The sequence below is a fragment of the Pristis pectinata genome, chromosome 24 (genome assembly GCF_009764475.1).
Source record: "Pristis pectinata isolate sPriPec2 chromosome 24, sPriPec2.1.pri, whole genome shotgun sequence".
Classification (NCBI taxonomy): domain Eukaryota; kingdom Metazoa; phylum Chordata; class Chondrichthyes; order Rhinopristiformes; family Pristidae; genus Pristis; species Pristis pectinata.
This window is the reverse complement of record NC_067428.1, coordinates 22339390-22365793: the sequence shown is the minus strand read 5'-3', so window position 1 is coordinate 22365793 and position 26404 is coordinate 22339390. Positions and strand designations below refer to the sequence as shown.

Below are 26404 nucleotides of genomic sequence, written 5' to 3'. Positions count from 1 at the left end.
AGAAGCAAGTCACCCTCAATTACTAGGACTTGCATCCAAAGAAGAAGAAGTAATTCTTTTACATAAACACTAAAACATTTTCCTTGATATTTTTAAGAGAAAGGTAACTTGATGTAGCTTTATTGATAATGTGAAATGGATTTATTTCAAAAGAGAGCATTTTAATTAAGTCACCATCTGTGAGTAAGCTCGTATTAAATAACTGAAAGTGATTTTAAAAGTTCTCTGTGCAACTCCTGACTGTTTGCATTGCTATTCTTATTTTTAATTAAGTTAAACAAATATTTTGACTAGAAATTGGATTTAGTGTGCCAAACAGGAGCTGGATATAGCAATAATGTGCAGTTAAATCTCCCAGAAGATATTGTGAAATTAGGCAAAACATTACACAAAAAGTAGCACTATGACATTTTGCTCTCAGACTCATGCTACAACAGAACCTCTGTGGTTGTTGTTGGGTTCTGTGTGTAGAACTTGTGTCATTTCTATTCTCACTGGGAAGTAAGCCAGCACATAAAGAATTCCTTCTATGGCAGCCCCAGTACTGTGGCAGATAAGGGTACCATGGCGGTGAGGGAAATCATGGGGCGAGGGGGCAGGTGATGATTGGTGCACAGAAACATGGCTCTTTCCTGAGTGTCTGGGCACCCATCACCTTAAAGTCTGACCTGATTGACTTCCATGTACAAAGTAGCTTCATGCCCTTAGAGGTGCTGTTGATCAAGATATTGATGATCGCAGCTTGCAAATCACAACAGATTTGAAAGTAAAGGCTGTGATGAGTGAAGCGAGAACCACAGATTAATTTTCCATGATTCTGATGATACTAAGGCTGGGAGAGATTGTGTGCAAGACATTGATGTTACAGAGCAGATCCTGTAATTGCCATCTCACCCCCAATTCCTGTGCAATGTTTGTTCTGGGAGTGAATACCAAAGGTGGTAGCTTGCTCCCAAGAGCTCCAATTCTACCTCAGTGGAGTGACTGTGTACTGTGTAACCTAGACATCATTAGGTATGCAATTGTTGCTGGGCAAATGCCAGCCATATATGGATGTGTGTGCACCAGTTTCCCAAAAAGCACCATTTGATCTGGAAATGTTCACTAATGTGAACCAACATGGGGAAAAATGCATTTATCTGTGATTTGTGCATGTGTGTCCAAGTTCTCATCATATATATTTAAAAGTTTGTAAAAAGGTGCCTATCTTGTACATTAACCAAAAAAGCAGTTTAATTTTTAAAACTTCCTTAGAGTCAAACAAAGTGGTGAAGTTAAAGGAAGTATGCCCTTGTGGTCGATTCAATTTGAGGTGTAGCCCATTTGAGTTTAAGGTCAGACTCTAGACAAGATAGGATATCTTTATTAGTCACATGTACATCGAAACACACAGTGAAATGCATCCTTTGCATAGAGTGTTCTGGGGGCAGCCCGCAAGTGTCGCCACGTTTCCGGTGCCAACATAGCATGCCCATCCTAACCTGCACGTCTTTGGAATGTGGGAGGAAACCGGAGCACCCGGAGGAAACCCACACAGACACAGGGAGAATGTACAAACTCCTTACAGACAGTGGCCGGAATTGAACCCGGGTCTCTGGCGCTGTAATAGCATTATGCTAACGGCTACACTACCATGCCTGCTTTAAAAAAAATGGAACACCCAGGGATGCAAACTCCACATAGACAGTTCCTGTAGTCAGGATTGAACCCAGGTCTCTGGTGCTGCGAGACAGCAGCTCTACTAGCTACGCCACTAGCAATGATACCTTTAAAAGCAGTGTCCAAGGTTTATGCTTGATGTGCCTTTACTTATGAAATCCCTGCCATTGTTGGATTGATTTCAGGCTAACCTTAGGGGGAAATCCTTAACCTTCTGGTATTTTGTTCTTTCTCAGTTCTCCATTCTCTCTTGGCAGGCCAGGCCATATATTCTGTTTGTAGCAGCTATGTCATCACTACCTTCTTCAGTCTGCCTTGCTGCCTGGTACAACTCATCCTTCCAAAGCTATTTCTAATCAAGACCACAGGAGGTATACTCAGCCTGGGAAGGAGACAGACCTGGCTGAGTTCCCACAGTGCCTGGAAGTGGAGAGAGTGCATAACTTTTCACAACAGACGAGTATGACTATTGGACTTCAGCACTTTTGTGGAGGAATGAAACCAGTATGATTTGTGACTGCTATGCTCTCTGAAGTATCAGATGCCTATATGTGAGTATGGATTATTTAATGTGGAGAAACCTAGATTGCTTTCATTCCAGTGTATTGCCAATGAAGAGTTTGAAAGTTACTTTTGTCCATTGTGCTAACTAACTTCTGAGATGCATGGAGGATACTTGACTAAGGTGGGTCAATTAGTACGCACATTTGGCTTAGCTTTTTAGCTCTGACCTTAATTGAACAAAATCAGCATGATGATGATAATTTGATCTAAATAGGAACAGGGATCTAGCAGAGGTATGAATTTATGCTGAGTTCTGAAATGCAGCTAATTAGTTATTTATTAAAGAACGAGTGCATGTGTGTGCATGCCTGTGGGTATGCTAGTGTGTGCGCATGCACATATGTGTTTTTGAGAAATACTGAACAGCTAGAAAGAAAGGCATCCACTTGCTACCCATACTCTAAATCCCATACTCTGACAACCCTTCTACCTGCACCTTAGAGCCAGCAAATGATAAATCAAATAAAAAGATATTTATATGTGAGATAAATATTATCATTTGTTACTTCCAGAGAAATGCCCCTTAAGGTCTCTCTTTCTTGTCCTTTAGTATGCTCTATAAGACATACCTTATACTTCTCCAACTTTTCCTTTACAGTATATGACACAGTCAAACTTTGTCTGACAATACTCCTGTAAAGAATTTTTGGATACTTTACAGATTAGATACAAGTAGTTATTACTGTTACCTGGTTGTATGCTTAATATTTTGTACATTTTTACTGAAAGATCTTGATGAATTACTAAGCAAATACCCAAGGATGTATATTTTTGTTCGGTCTATTGTACATCCGTGAGTAACTCAATTTTAAATAACTGAGAATGACTTTAAAAAACACAGAACAATTGACCAGTTGAGATGTTGAGTCAGCAGTTTGTTAATAAATCAACAATGAAATTTATTTAAAATCTTTTAGAAGGTCCCTACAAAAGTACCTAAAAAAAATTGATCCAGAGGTGCCAATCCTCTCACTTTGACATCAATATTGGCTCTAATTTGGTTTAAAATTGTAATATGACTTCAATACATGCCATGCATTTAAGCCCTTAACTCAGATCAGAAGTTTAAATTAAAATGGATGTCCTACTAGGGAATCAAATCAATGGAAAAAATACTGACCAATACCTGGAAATATTTCTTCACTCAGTGGGATTAACATGTGTAATAAACTTCCAGATGGGGTGGAGGCAGCCAAAACCCTGGAATCAGTTAGAACTCATCTGGATGGCGCAAAACCAGAATGTCACTGGATGGTTGAAATTGAAGGGTACCACGCAGCTTTTCACACCTAAAAATATTTTGTGGCATTGAAATAAATAGTTCCAAGTTTCCAAATTGGTTTGTAAACCAAGATACCTTTCTACACTGCAACTTTCATATTTCCTCAACAATATCTCCTGTGTAGCAATGTTAGAACTGATCACAATCAGACCACTTGGGAGTAACACATTACATAGAATTTACAGCACAGAAAGAGGCCATTCAGCCCATTGTTGGTGCTTATGCTATGCCCAATTTCCTTATTGAGTCCTGTCGGCGTAATCTTCCATTCTCTTCCATATATCAGTTGATGCTTAGTGGGTAGTGCTTACACCTTTAGGTTAGAAGTTTGTGGGTTCAAGGCCCACTCCAGAGACTTAAGCAGTCTAGTGAAGTATAAGGGAGCTCTGCATTGTTTCCTTGATAATGTTCAAACAGAGAATTTGTTTGTTCTTGGAGGTACTGTAGATGCAATAGACCCAATAGCACAATTTTGAAGGAGAATGTGAAAGTTATCTTGAAACGAATATTTATCCCTCAATCAATGAGAACAGATTGGTTCTTATCAGGTTATGATCATGAAGATGTCAGTGGGAGCTTGGCATATGCAAATAGGTAGCTGTGTTTCTTGTGTTACTTTCGTGACCAAATTTTGAAATACTTCATTCACTATAAAGCACTTTGGAATATCCTGAGGTTGTGAAAGGTGTTACTGAACTATCAGTCTTTCTTCTTTAAGCATATACCCAGCCAGTTTTTCCTAACATTCATTCCATTCATCTATTCCCACCACTCACTGGGGACAGGAATTTATTGGTTTACCTTGGATCTTGTTTACTGGTGACTAAAATGTTGGTGTATTTTTAAGAAATAGAACAAATGTTACTGTATGTGTTTCTCCAGTAAATAATTAATATATAATAATTATAAAAATGTAGGGGAAAGTGATGTTAAATTCACTTTACTATGTATTTCAGCATTGGTATATTATCGAAGTCACAAAGGAATTAGAAGTCTTAGAGAGTTAGCCACTGTTGCTTGCTGGATGCCTAGATTTAAAAGGGTCAATGTGAAGCTGATGTTTCGATAATTCAAGGTCATTACTCGAGTAAGTTAAGGACTATGGATGGGGTTGAATTTACAGAATGACATTCTGGTGTACAATCTTCACAAGCTTGACTGAAATTTGTGCTCTGGTGTTTTTAGCAGAATTTGTAGCCTGTTTAAATAGCTTAGCGAACTTTTCTATGATTTTACTTCTCTACTTTTCTATACCATAGCTGCCAGTCGTTGCATTTTCTGAACATTATCTTCCAGTAATGTACCAGGGCCTTAGTCTTCTAGTCATGTGCTCTAATGTCTCCTTCTACAACCTTTTGCATCTGCTTTCACTTTGGTGAAGCACCTAAGGATGTTTTCTTACGATACATCTACTCTATAAATGCAAGTTGTTGACATTGTTAAGCTGTGGTCTTATGTAAAATCAACTTAATAGACCAGAACAATAATGTCACTATTACAAGTTAGAAAGATTACCATGTTGGCTGCCACATGTTGTCCAGGTTCATATCTCCATTGTTTGGAGAGATTTAGTTGTTTAAAGATTTCATGGCTATGAGAAAGAAAGATTTGCATTTCAGGAACTCAGAATAGAAATTTATTCCCAGAACTCCAATAAATATAGCGCTGTGCTATTGAAGATCTGGTGTACCTGCAGTAGAATAATTTTACATGCATTTCTGGTGCTGTAGTGCCTGTTGGGTACTTTGTCTCCTCATTCTTCTGCAGGATTTTCATCCTCCCTAGCTGTTTACCCAGTTAAACACCCTAGGTAGTTTCAACTGAAGTGTAATACACATTGTCCATCTGCCATGAGAACTTAGAAAGAATGATTTCATGGAAATTTTCAAGAAGTTGAAGGAAATTGTTTTCATTGTTTTCATGAACAGGGCACATACCATAAGGTGGTGGAGGTCTTCCAACCTTGACGCCAATGTTAAAGTCTGGACTTACCCAGGTATCCCTTGGAAGTTGCAGTTCCAGTTGTGTAGTAGACTGATCAGATGGTGGCTTCTTTTACCCTGATGGGATCAGTGCTGGGCCTCTGTTGTTTGTGATATATATAAATCAGTTCAACGAAAATGTAGTTGGACTGATTAGTTAGCATGTAGACAATGATACAGCAGCATATAGACCAGTTGGAAATGTGGGCAGAGAAATGGCAGATGGAGTTTAATCCAGGCAAGTGTGAGGTGTTGGACCTCGGGAGGTCAAATGTAAGCGAAAAGTATACACTAAATGGCAGGACCCTTGGGAGCATTGACGTATAGAGGGAGCTTGGGTTTCAAGTCCATAACTCCCTGAAAGTGGCAACACAAGTGAATAGGCTGGTAAAGGAGAGGTATGGAATACTTGCCTTCAGCAGTCGGGGAATTGAGTATAAAAGTCAGGAAGTCATGTTGCAGCTGTATTGGAGTATTTGGAGTTTTTTGTGCAGTTGTGGTCACCACATTACAGGAAGGATGTGGAGGCTGTGGAGAGAGTGCAGAAGAGGTTCACCAGGATGCTGCCTGGATTAGAGAGTACTAGCTATAAGGAGAGGTTGGACAAACTTGGATTGTTTTCTCTGGAGTGCCAGGGGCAAGGGGGACACCTGATAGAAATATATAAAATTATAAATGGCATAGATAGGGTAGATAGTCAGAGTCTTTCTCCCATGGAAATGTCAAATACTAGAGGGCATAGATGTAAAGTGAAAGGGGGAAAGTTTAAAGAAGATTTAAAAGGCAAGCTTTTTTACACAGAGAGTGGTAGGTGACTGGAACGTGATGCCAGGGGAGGTGGTGGAAGCAGATACTATAACAACATATAAGAAGCATTTAGACAGGCACATGAACAGGCAAGGAATAGAAGGATACAGACCAGGTGCAGACAGATGTGCGGTTTAAATTTTCATCATGGTCGGCACAGACATTGTGGGCCGAAGGGCCTGTTCCTGTACTGTATTGCTCCAAATTCTATGTTCTATGCTTCTACTGATTGCAGCTGCCCCTGTGTTGCTCTGCTGGGTGGAGTCCTCAGTGATCTTCTGCAGGCTTCCCAGCTCTGACCGTGGGAAATCTGCCAGCTGAGCCTGTGGCAAGTTAAACGTGATGCAAGCGCAGAAATCCCCAACCAAATGAATGGGAGATAGCAGCTGTCAGGAGAAACCTAAATAACTTGGTAATATTATTTATTTAAGTTAGTTGCAATTGCTTTTCCAATACATGAATGTTTGTTTTAAATGCAACCTTTTTAACTCTTGATTTTGTAATAGTCCCAAATTTTGCTGACTGTGAATGAAAAAGACTTTCTCCATCAGTTGCAGTGACACCTTTGACAGCAGGAGAGTCCAGGGCAGAGCGTTTCCGCCTGTTAAGGCCATTCTAGGAGTGTAACCACTGTCTACACTGAGACAACCACTACACCATGCTGGCTCATGCTAGGGTGCTGGTAGCCAGGCTCCCAGTGGAAAACTGTGCCTAATTCATGCTGAAACAAGCTACAGGTCCCAGGGATAGGTTAGCACTCATCTCAGGGCAACAGTAGACCTGCCTCGATGAATCCAAGACTTCCGGGAGGGAATTAGAAAACATTCCTGCAGTCAGGGGTTGGAGGAAGTTTACACTCACTTCCTCAAATGTCAGTTGACGCTAGGTTAATTATTAATTTTAAATCAGAGTTATAAGGACAGGTTGAACAAACTTGAGTTGTTTTCTCTGGAGCGTTGGAGGCTGAGGGGGAGACGTTATAAAATTATGATAGGGTAGGCAGTCAGAATCTTTTTCCTAGGGTAGAAATGTCAAATACTTGAGGGCATGCATTTAAGGTGAGAGGGGGAAAGTTTAAAGAAGATGTATGGGGCAAGTATTTTACACAGAGAGTGGTAGGGCCCTGGAATGGATTGCCTAGGGTAATGGTGGAAGCAGATAAAATAGAGGCATTTAAGAGGCTTTTAGATAGACACATGAATATGCAGGGAATGGAAGGATATGAATCGTGTGCAGGCAGAAGAGATGTAGTTTAATGTATTTTGATAATTCAAGATATAAAGCAGAAGATTCAAGCAGAATAAAGTTTCGGCACAGACTAGAAGGGCCAAATGGCCTGTTTGCTGTGCTGTAGTGTTCTATGATTCTATATTAAGAAACATTAGGGAAACTATTGTGCGTAATTCTAGTTGCCCCATTACAGAAGCTTTGGAAAGGGTACAGAAGAGGTTTACCAGGATGCTGCCTAGCTTAGAGGGTATGAGCTATAAACAGAGGTTGAACAAACTTGGGCTGTTTTCTCTGGAGTGGTGGAGGCTGAGGGGAGACCTGATAGAAGGTTATGAAATTATGAGAGGCATAGATAGGGTAGACAGTTGGAATCTTTTTTCCAGGGTAGAAATGTCAAATACTAGAGGGCATGCACTTAAGTTGAGAAGGAGGAAGTTTAAAGGAAATGTGTGGGGCAAGTTTTTTATGCAGAATGTAATGGGGCCTGGAACGGGCTGCCAGGGGTGGTGGTGGAGGCAGATACAATACTGGCTTTTAGACAGACACATAAATGTGCAGGGAATGAAGGGATATGGATCATGTGCAGGCAGAAAAGATTTAGTTTAATCTAGCATCATGTTCGACATAGACATGGTGGGCTGAAGGGCCTGTTCCTGTGCTGTGCTGTACTGTTCTATGTTCTATGTTAAAAGTGTTTATTTTGAGTCATGTCACAACTCAGCAGCATTCCCGTTCGGTACTAGAAGAGGCTGGTTGGACTAAATAACATTCTCCTGTTCTTATGGTTGAATGTTTTGTATTTAGTACTTTTGAACATGTTCCATTGTTAAACAATATAAAACATCCAGCCATACATCAGCAGAGGAATAGCCCATTTTTCCAGAATTTACAGAGATCAACCATTCAAATTTATAATTAAGTTTGAGCTGATCTCTTAATACCCAGGGATTTAAATCATTTTCTTCCAAGAATTTGATGTTCCCTGCCAGAGAAGCAAATGCGTCACTATTTTGTTTTAATTAAGAAGGGATTGTACAAATAGTCTGCATTGGATTGGAAGGGGATGATGAGGTACAAAAAAAGTAATGTTGCACTAAAACTGTGTCTGTCTCTGTAGATAATTGAGTTACTTGAATAGATTGGTGAACAAACAGTTTCCAAAATATGAGGCACTGTTCTGTGATGTCTCACAGGGCAAGCCAAGACCTTCAGGCTTTGGAATACAGCATCAGGAACACAGACATAATTCAATCCCCGTTTTGAATTCCTAAGTTATGCATATGTTTTAACCCTTTGGTTTGATATTATCATTTCTAGTTAAATAATGCAGCAGTTTGTGAAGCAGACGAATGGAGTTAGTTGAGGCAAAGGATTCTTTTGTAGCACCAGAACTAGCAATGTCAAAGACAAAGGAACTGCAGCATTGCCACTGGCTTGGAGGGTGTAATTTCAGTGTGAGAAGTTTACAGACACCTTCCATTATTCAAAGAAGGAATATGTAATGAAGCAATTTACAATAAGACAAATGGCATAAAATGTGGTGACAAATTTGACAAAAGAAGTAGATTTTGTAGATAGCATGTACAAGTTAATGTACAAGCAAAATATTGCAGATGGAAGTCTGAAATCTGAAATGCTGGAAATACTCAGCAGGCCAGGCAGTGTTGGTAGAGTGAGAAACAGAGTTAATGTTGCAGGCTGATGACTTTTCTTCTGACTGGGAAAAGTTAAAGATTAAAGCTTTAATTCTACAGAAAGGGGAGAAAGGCAGAGAGGATATAACAAGAACTGTGTGAAAGGCAGGAGGTGTAAGTTTTGCAAGGAGTGCTGGTGTAAGCTTTTTAAGATATGATTGTATGCATTGGTCATGTGATCTTTGGAATCAAGCAACTGAATCATTGTGATACTATTTAGGCTATGTGAACATTGAGTAAAAACACACCCACAATTCAACCGTTTTCAGCATTTGTGAAGCTATTATATTTTTTGTCATGTTCCAGACACAAAAGGGAATTGATAATGAAAGAATCATATCTCTAAAAGGCAATTCCCCCAGCAAGGATTACCCCAGGCCAGAAGTTCAAACTCTTGCTTGAGGACCACCAAGTGTCGAACAGAGCAATCACCTGATTTGCATTTATCCTTCTCAATGCAGAAATTGCTGACTTATTTGTATTGTAATCTAGAAACATGCAGAGCAGAAGGAAGTTCATGGGCTGTGACGTTGCATTGAACACATTTACTGGTCCACTATGATGGCTGTAACTTTTGTTGCTCATCCAAGCTTTTGTTCACTTGATCTAAGAAAGCTTTATGTGTCATTGTGGCAAATTTTGTTTGATAACAATCCTGTGAAGTACCTAGGCTGGTGTACTATTACATTAAAAGTGTTGTGTTGATATTGTTGTTGATATTTAGGGCAACACAATGGTGCAGCTAGCAGTGCTGATGCCTCACAGAGCCAGCAACCTGAGTTCAGTTCTGACTTAAGGTGCTGTCTGTGTGGAATTTGCACATTTACCGAGTGACCCTGTGGGTTTCTACTAGATGTTCCGGTTTCCTCCCACATCCCAAAGACATGCGGTTTGCTCACTGTAAATTGCACCAAGTGAAGCTATGTGTTAGAATTGTAGGGAATGTGCAGAGAATAAGTCACAGGGAAAATTAGGGATTGTTCTGTGAGCCAGCATAGACTTGATGGGTTGAATGGCCTCCATCTTGATTTCAGGAGATATGGAATGTAGTTAGTATCATCAAAAAATATAGCAGAGGAATACATTGGGGCAGAGAGATACCAAAATCACCTTGGAGGGGCTACAGTGAGTCAAAGATGTCTTTCTACAATTATACAGGGCTTTGGTGAGACCATATCAGGGGTATTGTGTGCAACTTCTACTGATCATCTAAAATGGAAGTATTTGTTATAAAGGGGGTGCAGAGATGGTTCAGCAGAATGATTCCTTGGATGACAGCTCTGTCACGTGAGCACAGATCAAGCAGATGTGGCCTCTATTCTCCGGAGATTAGAGGAATGAAAGGCAACTTCATTGAAACAGAAAATTCTTCGAGGGCCCAACAGCCTCAGTTCATGTGCTGCTTGACTATGGAGTCCAGAACTATGAGTCACAGTCTCAAATAAGGGGAAGCCATTTAGGACTTAAATGAGGAGTCAGAGAGAGATACATCACAACAACAGGCCCTTCAACCCATCGAGACCATACTGACCATCGACCACCCATTTATACTGATCCGATATTAATCCCATTTTTATGTTCACATCACATCCTCTTCAACTCTTCCCAGATTCTAAAACTCACCTACACACTAGAGACAATGTTCAGCAGCCAATTAACCTGTCAACCCCCACGTTTTTGAGATGTGGGATGAAACCAGAGCACCCAGAGGAAACCCACGTGGTCACAGGGAGAATGTGTAAACACCACACAGACAGCACCCGAGGTCAGGATTGAACCCAGGACTCTGGCACCATGAGGCAGCGACTCTACTAACTGCACTACAGTCCCACCCCAAGGAGAAATTTCTTCACTCAGGGTTTGGTGAATCTTTGGAGTTCTCCATCCTGGAAGGCTGTTGCAACTCAGTCATTGAACACATAGAGAGTAGAGGTAGAAAGATTTCTGCATATTAAAGGAATCAAGGGATCTCGGAAAGAGCAGGAAAGTAGTGTTTTAGACAGCCATGTTGCTGCAAATGGTGGAGCAGGTTCGAAGGGCCAAATGGTCTATTCCTGCTCCTGTTTCTAATGGTCTCGTGATACTCAGGTACACCCCATGACAATTTTGAAAATTTTGCTTTTGAACTGGATTACGAAGGACCAGTGGCTGGTACGAATCTCCTGCTAACCAAAACCTATTTTGTATTTGTATGAAAATTCTACTGGCATTCAGAAATTGAAGTAGAAATGAGAAAGAATAAAAGAACAATAAAAACACACATGGATTAGTCATCAGTCAAGTTCATTTTTCCACATGGAGTCCTCAGTCATTTTGCCAAACCCCTCTAGTAGACACCTGACTTTCTCTGTGTCCATATGTACATTGATTGGTATCTCATTCATGGAATGAGCAATTAGAGAGGAACTTTTTTGACAGGGTATAAATAGAAACATTCAGAAAGAAAAGATCTCTTACCAGCTGCCTCCCATCAAAACCTCAACATCTGCTGCCTTTGGCTCTGGTCTGCTCTGTGGGTCCCAGGAGTGGAACTGGAGCTGGAAATGGTGCAGATTTTTTTGTAAATTATTGGCTCATTGGCTACCAAATTAAATATAATTTAACATAAGTGAATATACTTAGGTGACTGTCTTACAGGAATTATTTATGAAGAAGCATATGAATGTCCCTTAAACTTCAAATTCTTTAGTAATTTATTTCTTGTTTCAGCCAATTTTTATTTGGATAAATAAGGAAATAATCTTGACTTAAATATAAGAACAAAATTAATGCTACAGTGAACTTGATGGTATTAAGAAAACTATTAGTGATGGAAGTAGGTAAGACAGACATCATTGCTTTTAAGTAACTACAGACAAATGTTAGAAGATGAAGTGATATGGGAAGGTGTACGGCATCATGAATGGATTTGGAGAATGAACGTGATGATGAAATGACCACATTCTGTGCTGCAAAATTCTATCATTCTCTGCTTTGGAAATAGAAGTTTCATTGCTGGGTTACATACCCTTGCAGTCCCTCCAACTTCACATTAAAGCAATATCAGATAAGCTCCCTGTCCCAGATTCTTAACCAGGCCACCTCATTAAATAATAACCAGATTAGAGTATGACAAAAGATAAAATACTGTACAAGAATGTCAGACTACAGAACAGCAAAGTTTCAACATTAGATTATAGTATCCAAGACAAACAAACACAGTAAAATTCCAATAATTCCCTCTCTGACTATTCAGAGATACTAATGGTTCAGTATCCAGCTCACAAGGTGATGTCTATGTACTCTCTTTCCGCTTTCTGGGGCCTCGGTTCCTGAGCTCCCGTTCAATTTACCTGGTTCACTGTAAAAGGTACTATCATACTGTTTAACATCTGAAAAAAAAGTGAACTAAGATTGTGTTGTAGTTCAGAAAACCTGTCAGTCTGGCACCACCTCAGTGTACCAGATTATCAGAGTTTCACCAAAGAAGATGAAACTTCTTTATTTTGAAAGTGGTCAACTGGGACAATCATTACTGGAGGCTGGTGAAGTAAGGATTCTGAAGGGATGAACCTTCACAGAACTTTAATTTTTATGGATTTCGGAGTCTAATTATAAAATGAAACATGCTGTTTATAAGACAGTTTAGATTATTAAACCATTGTCATAATATTAATTGGTGTGCCATAACCATCGCCACACTATAGGAAGGACATGTTTGCACTGGAGAGAGTGCAGAGCGGATTCACCAGGATGTTGCCTGGATTGGAGGACTTTAGCTATGGGAGAGATTGGATAGGCTGAGTCGGTTTTCCATGGAGTGAAGGAGGCTGAGAAGTGACCTGATGGAGGTATATAAAATAATAAGGTGTAGCAGCTAGCTACACACTACCAAATCAAGACAGAGTCGCTGGTTTCGAAATTGAAGGTCTAATGCCGACTGGGACACGGTGCGCCTTTAAGAGCTGAGCAATTCCCGCGCTACAGTTCCCGTGCTGACATCACGCGCATGTCACCTGACCTTCCCGTGCGCGGGCTTTCCCAGCCCAACCCTGGGGAAGAAGGAGGGCCCTGCGCCATCTTGGATCGGGGCCTCCGACGACGTCGCGATGTTGGGAGCCGGTTCGATGCCGGTGCGGTGAGTCGCTACATAACCCTGCCCCCCAGAACCGGCAATACCATCGCGAAAACCAGAATTAAAGAAACTATGACTTGGGTGGCCTGCCCCTGCGCCACGCTGGCTGTACCACCATGGGCTGGTCCGAGTCTAAATGAGCCGGCTTCAGCTGGTCAACCATAAACACCTCCTCACGCCCCCCAATGTCCAGCACGAACGTAGATCCATTGTTCCTGACGACCCGGAATGGTCCTTCGTACAGCCGTTGCAGCGGTGATCGGGGCGCACCCCTCCTGACGAAGACAAACTTACAGTCTAGGGAAGTTGGCATATGGGCCAGGACCTGTCCATGCCGCAAGGTGGGAATCGGGACCAGGCTTCCAAGCCACTCGCGCAGCCGGTCGAGCGCCACGGTAGGTCCTTCCTCTGGCCCCCGAGGGGCTGGTAGGAACTCACCCGGGACGACTAAGGGCATTCCGTAGACCATCTCCGCGGATGAGGCATGCAGGTCCTCTTTTGGCGTGGTGCGTATCCCCAGCAGGACCCAGGGGAGTTTGTCTACCCAGTTGGGCCCCTTAAGACGGGCCATGAGTGCCGAGTTCAGGTGGCGATGGAACCTCTCCACCAGCCCATTGGATTGCGGGTGATAGGCGGTGGTGAGGTGGATCCGGGAACCCCACAAGTCGGCGACGGCAGACCACAGGCCGGAGGTGAATTGAGCTCCCCTGTCAGAAGTGATATGTGCCGGGACACTGAAACGGGCCACCCAAGCTGACAAAAGGGCCTGTGCGCAGGACTGGGCGGAGGTATCTGCGAGGGGAATGGCCTCAGGCCAGCGGGTAAAATGGTCGACAATTGTGAGGAGGTACCGCGTTCCTCGGGAGACTGGGAGGGGGCTGACCAGGTTGACATGGATATGGTTGAACCTCCGGCGGGTAGGCTGAAAATCCTGCAAGGGGGCCTTGACATGCTGCTGTACTTTCAAGGTCTGGCAGTGAGTGCAGGACCGGGCCCATTCGGAAACCTGTTTACGCAGGCCATGCCAGACGAACTTGTCTGACACCATCCGGACATTAGTCCAGATGGATGGGTGTGCAAGGCCGTGAATGGCATCAAACACCCGTCTGCACCAGGCAGCTGGCACGATGGGGCGGGGTCTACCTGTGGAGATATCGCAGAGTATGGTGCGCTCACTGGGGCCTACCAGTAGGTCTTGCAGTTGCAGGCCCGAGACTGCGGTACGATAGCTGGGTGTCGCCATGTCCGTTCACTGTGCTTCCGCTAAGGCGCCGAAATCCACCCCCGGGATAAAACTTGGATGGTGGGCCGTGACAGTGCATCCGCGACCACGTTCTCTTTCCCCGACAGATGGCGGACGTCAGTGGTGAACTCCGAGATGTACGACAAGTGCCGCTGTTGCCACGCTGACCAGGGGTCTAGGACCTTGTGGAAGGCGAAGGTCAATGGCTTGTGGTCGGTGAAAGCTGTAAACGGCCTGCCCTCCAGGAAGTAACGGAAGTGTCTGATGGCCAGGTACAACGCCAACAGCTGGCGGTCGAAGGCGCTATATTTGAGCTCTGGTGGTCGAAGGTGCCTGCCGAAGAACGCCAGCGGTTGCCAACGCCCTTCGATAAGCTGTTCTAGCACACCTCCGACCGCTGTGCTGGAGGCGTCGACCGTGAGGGCAGTCAGGACGTCCATGCGAGGATGCACCAACATGACTGCGTCCGCCAAGGCCTGCTTGGTTTCGACGAACGTGGTGTGAGCCTCTTCTGACCAAACGATGTCCTTGCTTCCACCTGACAGGAGAGCAAACAACGGGCGCATGATGCGCGCCGCGGATGATATGAACCGGTGATAAAAGTTTACCATACCGAGGAATTCTTGCAGGCCCTTGATGGAGGTGGGTCTGGCGAAATGGCGGATAGCATCGACCTTCGCAGGCAGGGACGAGGCGCCATGTTTGTCGATCCGATGGCCCAGGAAATCGATTGTCTCCAGCCCGAATTGGCATTTGGCTGGGTTGACAGTCAGGCTGAAATCCCTCAGGCGAGAAAAGAGTTGGTGGAGGTGCGTGAAATGTTCCTGGTGGCTGTTGCTGGCGATCAAGATGTCGTCGAGGTACATGAAGGCGAAATCAAGGTCGCGCCCGACTGCGTCCATGAGTCGTTGGAAGGACTGAGCAGCGTTCTTGAGACCAAAGGGCATCCAGACGAATTCAAAGAGGCCGAAAGGTGTGATCAGCGCCGTCTTCGGAATGTCAGCGGAATGCACCGGGATCTGGTGATACCCGCGGACGTGGTCGACCTTGGAAAAAATAGACTGCCCGTGTAGGTTGGCAGCAAAGTCCTGAATGTGCGGCACGGGGTACTGGTCCGGGGTAGTGATGTCGTTGAGGCGTCGGTAATCGCCACAGGGCCGCCAGCCTCCGGCTGCCTTGGGGACCATGTGTAGAGGAGAGGGCCATGGGCTGTCCGACCTGCGGATGATCCCCAGCTCCTCCATTTTTCTGAATTTCTCCTTCGCGAGGCAGAGCTTGTCTGGGGGTAGCCGCCGGGTGCGGGCGTGGAGGGGAGGGCCCTGGGTGGGAATGTGGTGCTGGACGCCACACTTGGGCAAGGTGGTGGAGAACTGGGGCGTTAATATGGACGGGAACTCTGCCAGGACCCTGGCAAACTCGTTGGTCGATGTGGTGACGGAGTTGAGGTGTGGGGCCGGCAGCTTGGCCTCACCCAACGAGAACGTTTGGAAGGTCCTGGCATGTACCAAACGCTTACCCCGCAGGTCAACCAGCAGACTGTTGGCTCGAAGGAAGTCAGCCCCAAGGAGTGGTTGCACAACGGCGGCCAGGATGAACCTCCAAGTAAAGTCGCAGGTGCCGAACCGGAGGTGTACCAACCGGGTACCAAAGGTCCGAATGGCGCTGCCGTTGGCGGCTCTGAGGGTGGGTCCTGGTGTACAGTTGCGAGTCTCACGGCCGTTGGGAGGCACGATGCTGACTTCAGCTCCAGTGTCCACTAGGAACCGACGTCCGGAACGCCTGTCCCACACATGCAAGAGGCTATCCGGGTGGCCAGCTGCCATAGCCAGCAGCAGCAGCTGGCCCTGGCATTTCCTGGAAACCAGCATGGTGGCCGGCATCTGCAGGCGTCAGCACCCCACCGCTGGTGGTAGAAACACCATTGGTCGGTTGGTTCCTCAGACCTGGTGGCGGGTGGGGGGTGTTCAATCGCTGGGTCTGGCCTGCTGGGCCGCTGGGTACGTGGCGTGGCAACGCGCTCGACGGACGCCCCGCTCTCCTTCGCCTGCCAAAGGACATCCGCTCGGGTGGCCACCTTCCGGGGTTCGCTGAAATCGGCATCCGCCAGGAGCAGGTGGATGTCGGTGGGTAACTGCTCCAGGAAGATCTGCTCAAACAGCAGGCAGGGCTTATGCCCGTCTGCCAGGGCCAACATCTCATTCATGAGCGCGGAGGGGGGCCTGTTGCCCAACCCATCGAGGTGGAGGAGGCGGGAGGCTCGCGCACGTCGGGAAAGGCTGAAGGTCTCGAGGAGGAGAGTCTTGAACTTATCGTACTTCTCCTCCGGGGGTGCCTGGATGAAATCCTCGACCTGGGCGGTGGTGTCTTGGTCGAGGGCGCCCACCATGTAATAGTACTTGGTGTCGTCCCTGGTGATCTGGTGAACCTGGAACTGGGCCTCGGCCTGGTCAAACCAGACACTGGGCCGGAGGGTCCAGAAGGTGGGCAGTTTAAGGGCTACTGCCTGTACCTCTTGCTGTGCAGACATCGTGGGTCCAAAAACGTTTGGGCCTGTCGGGGTCACCAATGTAGCGGCTAGCTACACACTACCAAATCAAGACACAGAGTCGCTGGTTTCGAAATCGAAGGTCTAATGCCGACCGGGGCGCGGTGTGCCTTTAATAGCTGAGCAACTCCCGCGCTACAGTTCCCGTGCTGATGTCACGCGCATGTCACCTGACCTTCCCGCGCGCGGGCTTTCCCGGCCCAATGCTGGGGAAGAAGGAGGGCCCCGCGCCATCTTGGATTGGGGCCTCCGACGACGTCGCGATGTCGGGAGCCGGTTCGATGCCAGTGCGGTGAGTCGCTACAAAGGCACATAAATAGATAGTCAGAACCTTTTTTCCATGGTTAAGGATATCAAAAACAAAAGTACATAGGTTTAAAGTGAGAGGAAGGAGTTTTAAAGGAGATTTGAGGGCAAAGTTTTGTTTTACACAGAGCGTGGTTGATATCTGGAACTCACTGCCAGAGGTGGTGGTGGAGTCAGATACAAACACTATGTTTAAGAGACATTTAGACAGGCACTTGAATAAGCAAGGCATAGAAGGACATGCAAATAAAACAGTCAAATGGGATTAGTGCAGATGGACAAAAGGGTTGGCATGAACTTGGTGGGCCAAATGGCCTTCTTCTGCACAACTCTGTGATTCTATTAAGGGGAGACTTTGTCAATTTTGGCAGGGTCAAAAAGTGAGCAGGATTCCATTGCTTCCTGTTGTAAATCCTGATCAAAACTGAGATGGCGATGAGCCATGACCTCATTGGGTGGACAAGTAGGCTCAAGGAGTTGTATGGGCTGCACCTGCCTTTATTTTTTCCTTACTTTCAAATGAACTAGATGCAAGGCAAGGTGTTATAACAGATGCCTTCAGCTTGCACTACATCCCTACCCAGGTGCTTTACAGTTAATGAAGTGCCACTGAATTCTTGTATTCAACTCTTGCATTGTAGGAAATGCAGCAGTCAATTTTCTTACAGAAATGTCCCTTCAACAGGAACTAAATATACAGCCAGATATTAAGATTTACTGAAGCTGATTAAGAGATAAACGCCGGCCATGACTACAAAACTCCCCTCCTCTTGTACCGCTATATTTTTCACATCATCCCAGAATTTAAACATAGCTTTAACTCATTGTTAATTTAACTCATTGGGCAGGCATGGTAGTGTAGCAGTTAGCGTAACACTTTACAGCACCAGAGACCCGGGTTCAAATCCGCCCACTGTCTGTAAGGAGTCTGTACGTTCTCCCCATGTCTATGTGGGTTTCCTCTGGGTGCTCCGGTTTCCTCCTACATTCCAAAGACATACAGGTTAGGAAGTTGTGGGCATGCTATGGTGGCAACACTTGTGGGCTGCTCCCAGAACACAACACAAAAAGATGTATTTCACTGTGTGTTTCGATGTACATGTGACTAATAAAGATATCATCTTATCAAAGATGAATTACCTTTTACAAAGCAGCACTCCCTCAACATTGCACAAAATGTCAGGCTAGTTGTCTTCTGAAAGGATAAGGGGCTGAAATCCACTGTCATCTAAATTAGAGGCAGGTATGCTACTATTGAGACAAGGCTGACACTGTCTGCTACTCAGGCGTTCAAGTTTAAACCATGGGTCTGCAGTGGAGCTGGATCAAATAAAAAGGAGTGACAGTGACCTCTCTTGGCAAATGAAACAGGGTTGTACTATATTGACGGGCTTCTAACTGCATTTAATCTTAGGAATATAGTTGATTACTAAGAGGCATAGAGAACTGCTAAAACACATGCGTCTTGTTTATTTCAGTATCTCCAGCTACATTTATGTCACTTATGCATCACACATTACAAGGATTACACATATTACAAGGATTATTATTTATTATTACCAACATGTTTCTGAAAGCAACCATTTTATGACTGTGCAACAAAGGCCTGCATGTTAGCTCTTATGTGATTTCAAACCTCATTGCATTTTCTTTACCCAAAATTCAAACAATCTTATAATTATAATCTAATGGATTATTTGGCCCAACTCTCCACAGAAATCTTTCTTCTCATAGCAAGTTCAAAGACTTCCTCTTTATCTGCGAAAGGATTTTAATTAAAGGGTCCACTCCACAGCTGAGTACACCTTTTTCATTTTATGACTGTACAGTAAACAGACTCATTATTTTCTAAAGTCAAATAACTGAGGTCCATTGTAGTAATTTATCAATGTGCCAGGACATAAACAGCATGTTAACAGAGTCCAGGCTGAAGTTGGGAACCTGTATGAAAGTGATAGAAGCAGTTACAGTACAGGAAGTATATTATGTATGTGATAATAGATGGAGGTATTTATCATCCAATGAAAATATGGCTTTAATTCATTGGCCTTTTACACATTATGATCCTTATCATTTTCCAATGAATAGACCATTGCAAAACTATATGAAACTGTTCCTCTTTGCATTGACAAAGCTGAGAAAAGTTATCTTGTTGGTCCCTCTTCAATGCCCTGAAACGAAACAAATAGTCACGACAGAGAACTGAAGTTGGCAAGGTGAAAACAAAACTGTTGCACAATCTCCTGGGATTACAAGTTTCCTTTAAAGATCAAAGGGCTTCATCACTAACAGTCAAGGTTATTACAGGTGATAAACAAATGCCTTTTTCTTTCAAAATGTTCTCCAAACACATGTTGCACAACTTCACATCCCCAGACATTATCAGCTGAGTTATTTAACTTAGGAGCACATGCAATAGCACTACTGAAAAGAACTGGCTAGGTTAGTTGTCTCTCTCAAAATAGAGATAACTGTAGATAATATACTGTTGTTCTGCTTGCCAAGATGTCAGTCTTGGGTCAGTAGTACTGTTCTTATGTGAATTGGGAACGTTGTGGGTTCATATCTGGTGCTAGAAACTTAAGCATGTGATCCAGGCCGCCCCATCAGTGCGGAGTGCTGTACTGTTGGAAATGTTATACTGTTGGATGAAGGCATTTTTTCCCCAGATATAACAGATGACATGATATGACTTCAGTGAAGACTGGGGAAATTCTACAGGATGCCCTGGTTATGTCATTTCCTCAACAGGCATTTAGGGTGGCATAGTACCACAGCTAGTAGAGCAGCTGCCTCACAGCTCCAGCAACCGGGGTTCAATCCTGACCTGCGGTCCTGTCTGTGTGGAGTTTGCATGTTCTCCTTGTGACCACGTGGATTTCCTCCAGATGCTCTGGTTTCCTCCCACATCCCAAACATGTGCAATTTGGTAACTTATTTGGTGACTATTAGTTGCCCCTAGTGTGTAGAGAATGGTAGAATCTGGGGGTAATTGGTGGGAATGTGGGGAGAATAAAATGGGATTCGTGAAAATGAGTGTTTTATGATCAGACTCAGTGAGCTTCCTGTGTACCCTACAAATTACCGTAAGGAATCGGGATCACATTGCCTGCTATGCACAAACTGGTTGCTGGATTTCCTGTAGCACAACAGCGATTGCTTTATTAGTTTTAAAGCACTCTGGGTGTCCTGAAGTAATGAGAGTGCTCTGTAAACGTGCATTTATTTTCTTTCTTCTCACCATCTGTCCACTAAATCAAAGGAAGTTAATAGACTAATAGCATGGAAATTCACCTACCACATGTAGATATTTGAGAAACAGGGGAAATATGCCCACCTCATCAATAATAAGTTCAATTCAGAAAATGGCTCTCTAAGCATAGCTAGCTGAAGTCAATTTTAAATTGTCATGGTCCATCTAAAAGCTGTTTTAAAAAGATTTAAATGCAGTCATATGGATTAACCTGTGTCTGGAAAGAAAAGCAAATTTGCAGTTAGAAAGCTGAATTATTACTTAGATGGGATTCTGCCATTAATTGAAGCTTTTCTTGACTGCTGTAGGGTGTAGAATATAATTTCCAAGGATTTTACCTGAATTGGCGACACTTCAACTTTCCTGTCTTCTTTTGAATCTCTTGGGAAACTCTGCATGTAAAACATGCCATTGATGTAACCCATGCTGCATAATGTTTAGGTGGGACATGTGTGATGGACCTGAACCTTGTCCCATACGTTAAGTACATTGACAAAATGACCTAAAAAATAAGAAATATTAGCAAGAATAGGCCACTTGAACCTTTGAGCATGTTCCGATGATTATCAGTATTGGAATTGGAAGTGGTTTATTATTGTCACATGTACAAAGATACAGTGAAAATTTAGTTTTGCAAGCCATCCATACAGATCATTTCAAAACATAAGTACATCGAAATAGTACAAGGGAAAATCAATAACAGAATGCAGAATATAGTATAACAGTTACAGAGAAGGGCAGTGCAGGAAGACAATAAGGTGCATCGACCATGATGAGGTAGATTGTGAGGTCAAGAGTTCATCTTGTACATCATTATTATCATCATTATAAATCATATAACATAAATCATATAAAATATATAAATCATCATTAACGTACAAGAGGTCCATTCAAGAGTCTTATAACAGTGGGATAGAAGCTGTCCTTGAGCCTGGTGGTGCACGTTTTCACACATTTGTGTCTTCTGCCCAATGGAATGGGGAAGAAGAGAGAATGTCTAGGATGGGAGTTGTCTTTGATTATGCTGGCGGCTTTTCCAAGGTAGTGTGAAATGTTGACAGAGTCCATGGAGGTGAGGCTGGTTTTCGTGATGGACTGAATTGTGTCCACAACTCTCTGCAATTTCTTGCAGTCCTCTACCATGATGCCACTTTCCTGCACTATCCCCATATACTTGATTCCCTTCATATCCCAAAGTAATTGACCTCTGTTTTGTGCCGACTCAGAGGTTGAGATTTCACAGCCGTGCAGTGGAGTGAATTCAAAAGGTTCCCCATCTTCTACATGAAGAAATTTCTCCTTTCCTCTGTCCTAAATGGCCAACCCTGTTATTCTGAGACTAAGACTCCTCAGCCAAGGGAAACACATAACCAGCTCATCTGCAATTACTTGTGTCACCAGCCTGTTGAACCTCGTAAGAATTTTGTAAGTTTCAATAAGATTTTTTTCATTCATTCAAGGTATTGAATGTGATTTTTGCAAGCTGAGCCAGCACTTAATTGCCCATCCCTAACTGCCCTTGAGAAGGTGGTGGTGAGCTGCCTTCTTGAATTGCTGCCAGCCTTGACATATGGGTAGACCTACAATACTGTTAGGAAGGGAGTTCCAGAATTTTGACCCAGCGACACTAAAGGAACAACAATGCATTTCCTAGACACGATGGTGTGTGGCCTGGAGGCTTGGACGGAACCTTCCTCATGCTTTTGCTGCCCTTGTCCTTCTAGCTTGTAGAGGTCATGGGTTTGGAAGTGCTGTCTAAGGAGTCTTGGTGAGTTGCTGCAGTGTATCCTTAGATGTAAAAAAACTGCTGCTACTGCGTGTCAGTGGTGGAATGAGTGAATGGTTGTGGAAGGGGTGACTAGCAAGCAGGATGCTATGTCATGTATGGTGTCCAGCTGTGTGTTGTTGAAGCTGCTCTCATCCAGACAGGTGGAGAGTATTACATGACATTCCTGACTTGAGCCTTGTAGATGATGGACAGGCTTTGGGAAGGTAGCAGGTGAGTTAATTGCCACAGCATTCCTTGCCTATGACCTGTTCTTGTAGCCACACTACTCCAGTTCAGTTTCTGATCAATGGTAACCTCCAGAACATTGATAATGGGAGATTCAGTGATGGTAATGCCTTTGAATGTCAGGGGGTGAGAGCTAAATTTCCTCTTGTTGGATATCATCATTGCCTGGCACTTGTGTGGCACAAATTTTACTTGATTTACTCTTATTCTTCTAAACTCTGGAGGACACAAGTCTAATCAAGTCAATCTCACCATGTCTGGAACCAGTCAGGTCAATCTTCACTATGTTCTTTTATGGCAAGTATATCCTTCTTTAGTTAAGAAGGCTTAAACTGTACATAATACTCCAGGTACGGTATCACCAAGGTTATATATCACTGCAGTACTACATCTTTACTCTCATAATGAAGACTAACATACTATTTGCCTTCCTAATTGTTTGCTGGACATGCTATTGGTTTTGACATTAAGCAGGAATTTCTTCATGGCATGTTGATGTAATTGGGAAGGCCAGCAGTTATTACCCATTCTTAAATGCTTTTAGGAAGGTGGTGGTGGGTTGCAATTCTTCAGCTCACTGTTGTTAGGTGTGGGCCTCCAGGATTTAGATCCAACATGAGTGAAGGGACACAAATATACTTTCAAGTCAGGACAATAGAGCATAGAACAGTACAGCACAGAACAGGCCCTTTGGCCTACAATTTTGTGCCAACATAGCTAATCCCTCCTACCTACAGAATGCCAATATCCCTCCATTTTCCCCTCATTCATGTGCCCATCCAAGCCCTGCTTAAAAGCCCCCAATGAATTTGCCTCCACCACCCTATTAGGCAACGCATTCCAGGCATCCACCACTCTCTGAGTAAAAAACTTACCCCTCATGTCTCTTCTGAACCTACCCCCTCTCACCTTAAATGTGTGCCCTCTGGTATTGGATTACTCAATAATGGGAAAAAGATATTGCTTGTCCGCCCTATCTATGCCCCTCGTAATTTTATTCACTTCCAACAGATCATCCCTAATAATGTGTAGCTTGGAGGGGAACTTGCAGAAACTTGTGGTCTGGGCAGTAAAGTTCATGGTTCTGATAAAAGGTTATCAGTACTGCTTTTCATTACACAGATGCTGCCTTACCTACTGAGTGTTTCCAACAGTTTCACTTTATTACAGTAAAGGTCACAGGTTTGGGAGATTTCACATGATGACAAATCTGTGCATTGACCACACTCCAACTAAATAAATAAGGGGTCTTCCATGAACACACTAAGATCTCATCGGCCTACCTTCATACAACCTGCATACTTATAGTATACACTAGAATATTATCAGCTCTGTTGTGAACTATAAAATTCTCTTTCTAAAACCTCCCACTTTCAAAACCAAACTGAATGGTTTTTACCTTCATTTGCTCACTTTGGGAAATTATTTCCCAGTTTCCCTTGCTGTTGTTCAAGTTCCTAATAACTGCCTTGAGTTGTTTTGTGTGAAAATTAGATAAAGGTATAATTTTCATTACATAAGTATTACACCTATCAATTATAGACCACTGGTTAAATTCAAGGAACAAGTTGTTTATGGAGAGCCTATATTTACCTTAAGGTTTTAGCAGGTATAATCTCCATCTAGTTAAAGAAAGCATGGTGCATTGATATTGTGGAGCACACAGGTGATGGTATCATAATGCAGAGGAACTACACAGCTCCTTGAAGAACCCAAAGAACCAAAATCTTGGGTGCCTATAAAAAGCAGAAAGTAAGTTTAACTGCTAAATCTCCCCAGTAGCTAAGGTTACTTCTTACAATATTTAGAAGTCTTCCAGGTGGTGGGAGGGCTGTATATTCACCTTTCAACTGACTTTGAATTCAGTGTTTCCCTCATGAGTGATTCTATTCAAATCAGTTTAATAATAAACTTTAAACTTGTTATCCACATGCCCAACTCTTCTTGTAACCCACAGCTGCCGGAACAAATGGAAAGCCTATTTTTAATATGAAAGGCAAATGATTGGAAGATAGCACTAGGATGTTATGAAATTTCCAATGCATTCTCCCTGCAGGTGAATCTCCCACCAGTAGTAAGATAAATCCTACTGCACTCTAAGGAGCATGAGGCTCCATGTCCTCTCAGTTGCAGATACATTACCATCAGATGTCTTACTTCCTTTATCATTAGAAAATTTACAGCTAACCAATTATATTGTGAGGTTAATATGTTTTAAAATGACTGATGGCCATTAACTCAACTTCCTCTAGTAGAAGCACAACTCAAAGTCTAACTTGGCAATACATACCCAGAGGTCACTTGTCCAAGCTCTGTTCTTGGCTGACTTCAGCTAGCATGGTGTTGGCAGCTATACAACTAGCTTCATTACTCCTGAGCTGGAAGGGAAAGAATTCAGCACAGTGACTTGTGATGGAATCTGTGTCTGACGTTAGTTGAAGTCAGGATTAGGTTAAACTATGATGCTTTGTAATGCTCAAACAACCTGAAGAAATCTTTGCCAAGCATCAAGCATTGGAAATGTTCACTCGTTTGGGGAGCAAAAGGGTAGTTAGAAATTATTGACTCATTACCTAATTTGAGTCAGGGTCTTCAGCAGCAGCAAGATCAGCTAGTGTTTCTACTGAGCTTTTAAAATAGTAACACAGCCCAAGGTGCCTTACAAATGTTCCATGAAACAATATTTGGTACTCTGCTACATAAAGGGAAACAGTACAACGATGAAAAGATTTGTCATAGTGGCAGGTGTCAAGCAAACTCTTATTGGAGGAAAGAGCGATAGGTGAAAATGAAAAGAAATGAAGATGGAGGTACAGCACAGTGTAAATAATTTACAATAATCCTGCTGCACTCACTCACTATCAAGAAGCTGCTTTCCTTCATTAATTCAGTAAATTGAACGAACACTTCAAATTACTAATACCAATATCCTGAAGTTCTTCACCAAAGTATTGGTTAACTTACAGAATGGATGAAAAAAGAAGGGGAAAAACTTTAAATAATGTACAAAACAATGGAATGCAGTGATAGAGGAACTTCAGAGAGAATGATCCAACTGAAAGGCATGCCTTATGAATAATTATCCTTGAACCAGTGACCTAACATAAATCCCAAATGTCCCGTTTAACTTAACAGGTCCAAATCAGTTATCCAGTTGAAAATTCTATCCTCCTTCCAAATATGTATATTTATCATTGAGTCTTGCCTGCTCAGCCATTCCATATCTGTTTTTACTGATTTCTTTCTTTCCTCTTAATCTCCCACACACTTGCTTCTCTCCCTCTTGAACAGTCCCATTCTCTGATTTTTTTTTCTAAACTGACAAAGACTCACTTCCCTTGTCAGAGTCTTCTCCTCTTCCCACATATTTCTATTGCCTCTCATTCCAGGAGATAGGGAGAAAACATTGGCAAAGAAAAAAAGTGCTTCATTTGTTATCTGTGTTTCTACTTCTTTACAAGTAGGAGAAGAAGAACATTGAATTCACAGCACAGAAACAGTCCGTTTGGGACAACTGATGTTTATGTTCCTTAGGGGCCTTTCTCCTGCCCCTCTTCATTTAACTCTACCAATCTAACTTTTTATTCCTTGCTCGCTCGTGGACTTATCCAGCTTCTCCTTAAGTGCATCTATCTTACATCTCTCAAGCACTCTAGCAACAACAGATTCTGCATCCATAGCATTCACTGGGTAATTTCTCCTGAATTCCCT

The 26404-nt window shown here is 43.3% G+C and overlaps 1 protein-coding gene across 1 annotated transcript in view; it reads left to right on the top strand.

Annotated features, from left to right (window-relative positions):
• The first annotated feature begins 2116 nt into the window (after window positions 1-2116).
• Window positions 2117-26404, top strand: part of adamtsl5 (ADAMTS like 5) — a 152402-nt gene continuing 128114 nt past the window's right edge. Inside the window, exon 1 of the mRNA XM_052037872.1 lies at window positions 2117-2210. The gene's annotated coding sequence lies outside the window, so the exon portion shown is untranslated. The remainder of the gene's footprint in view (window positions 2211-26404) is intronic.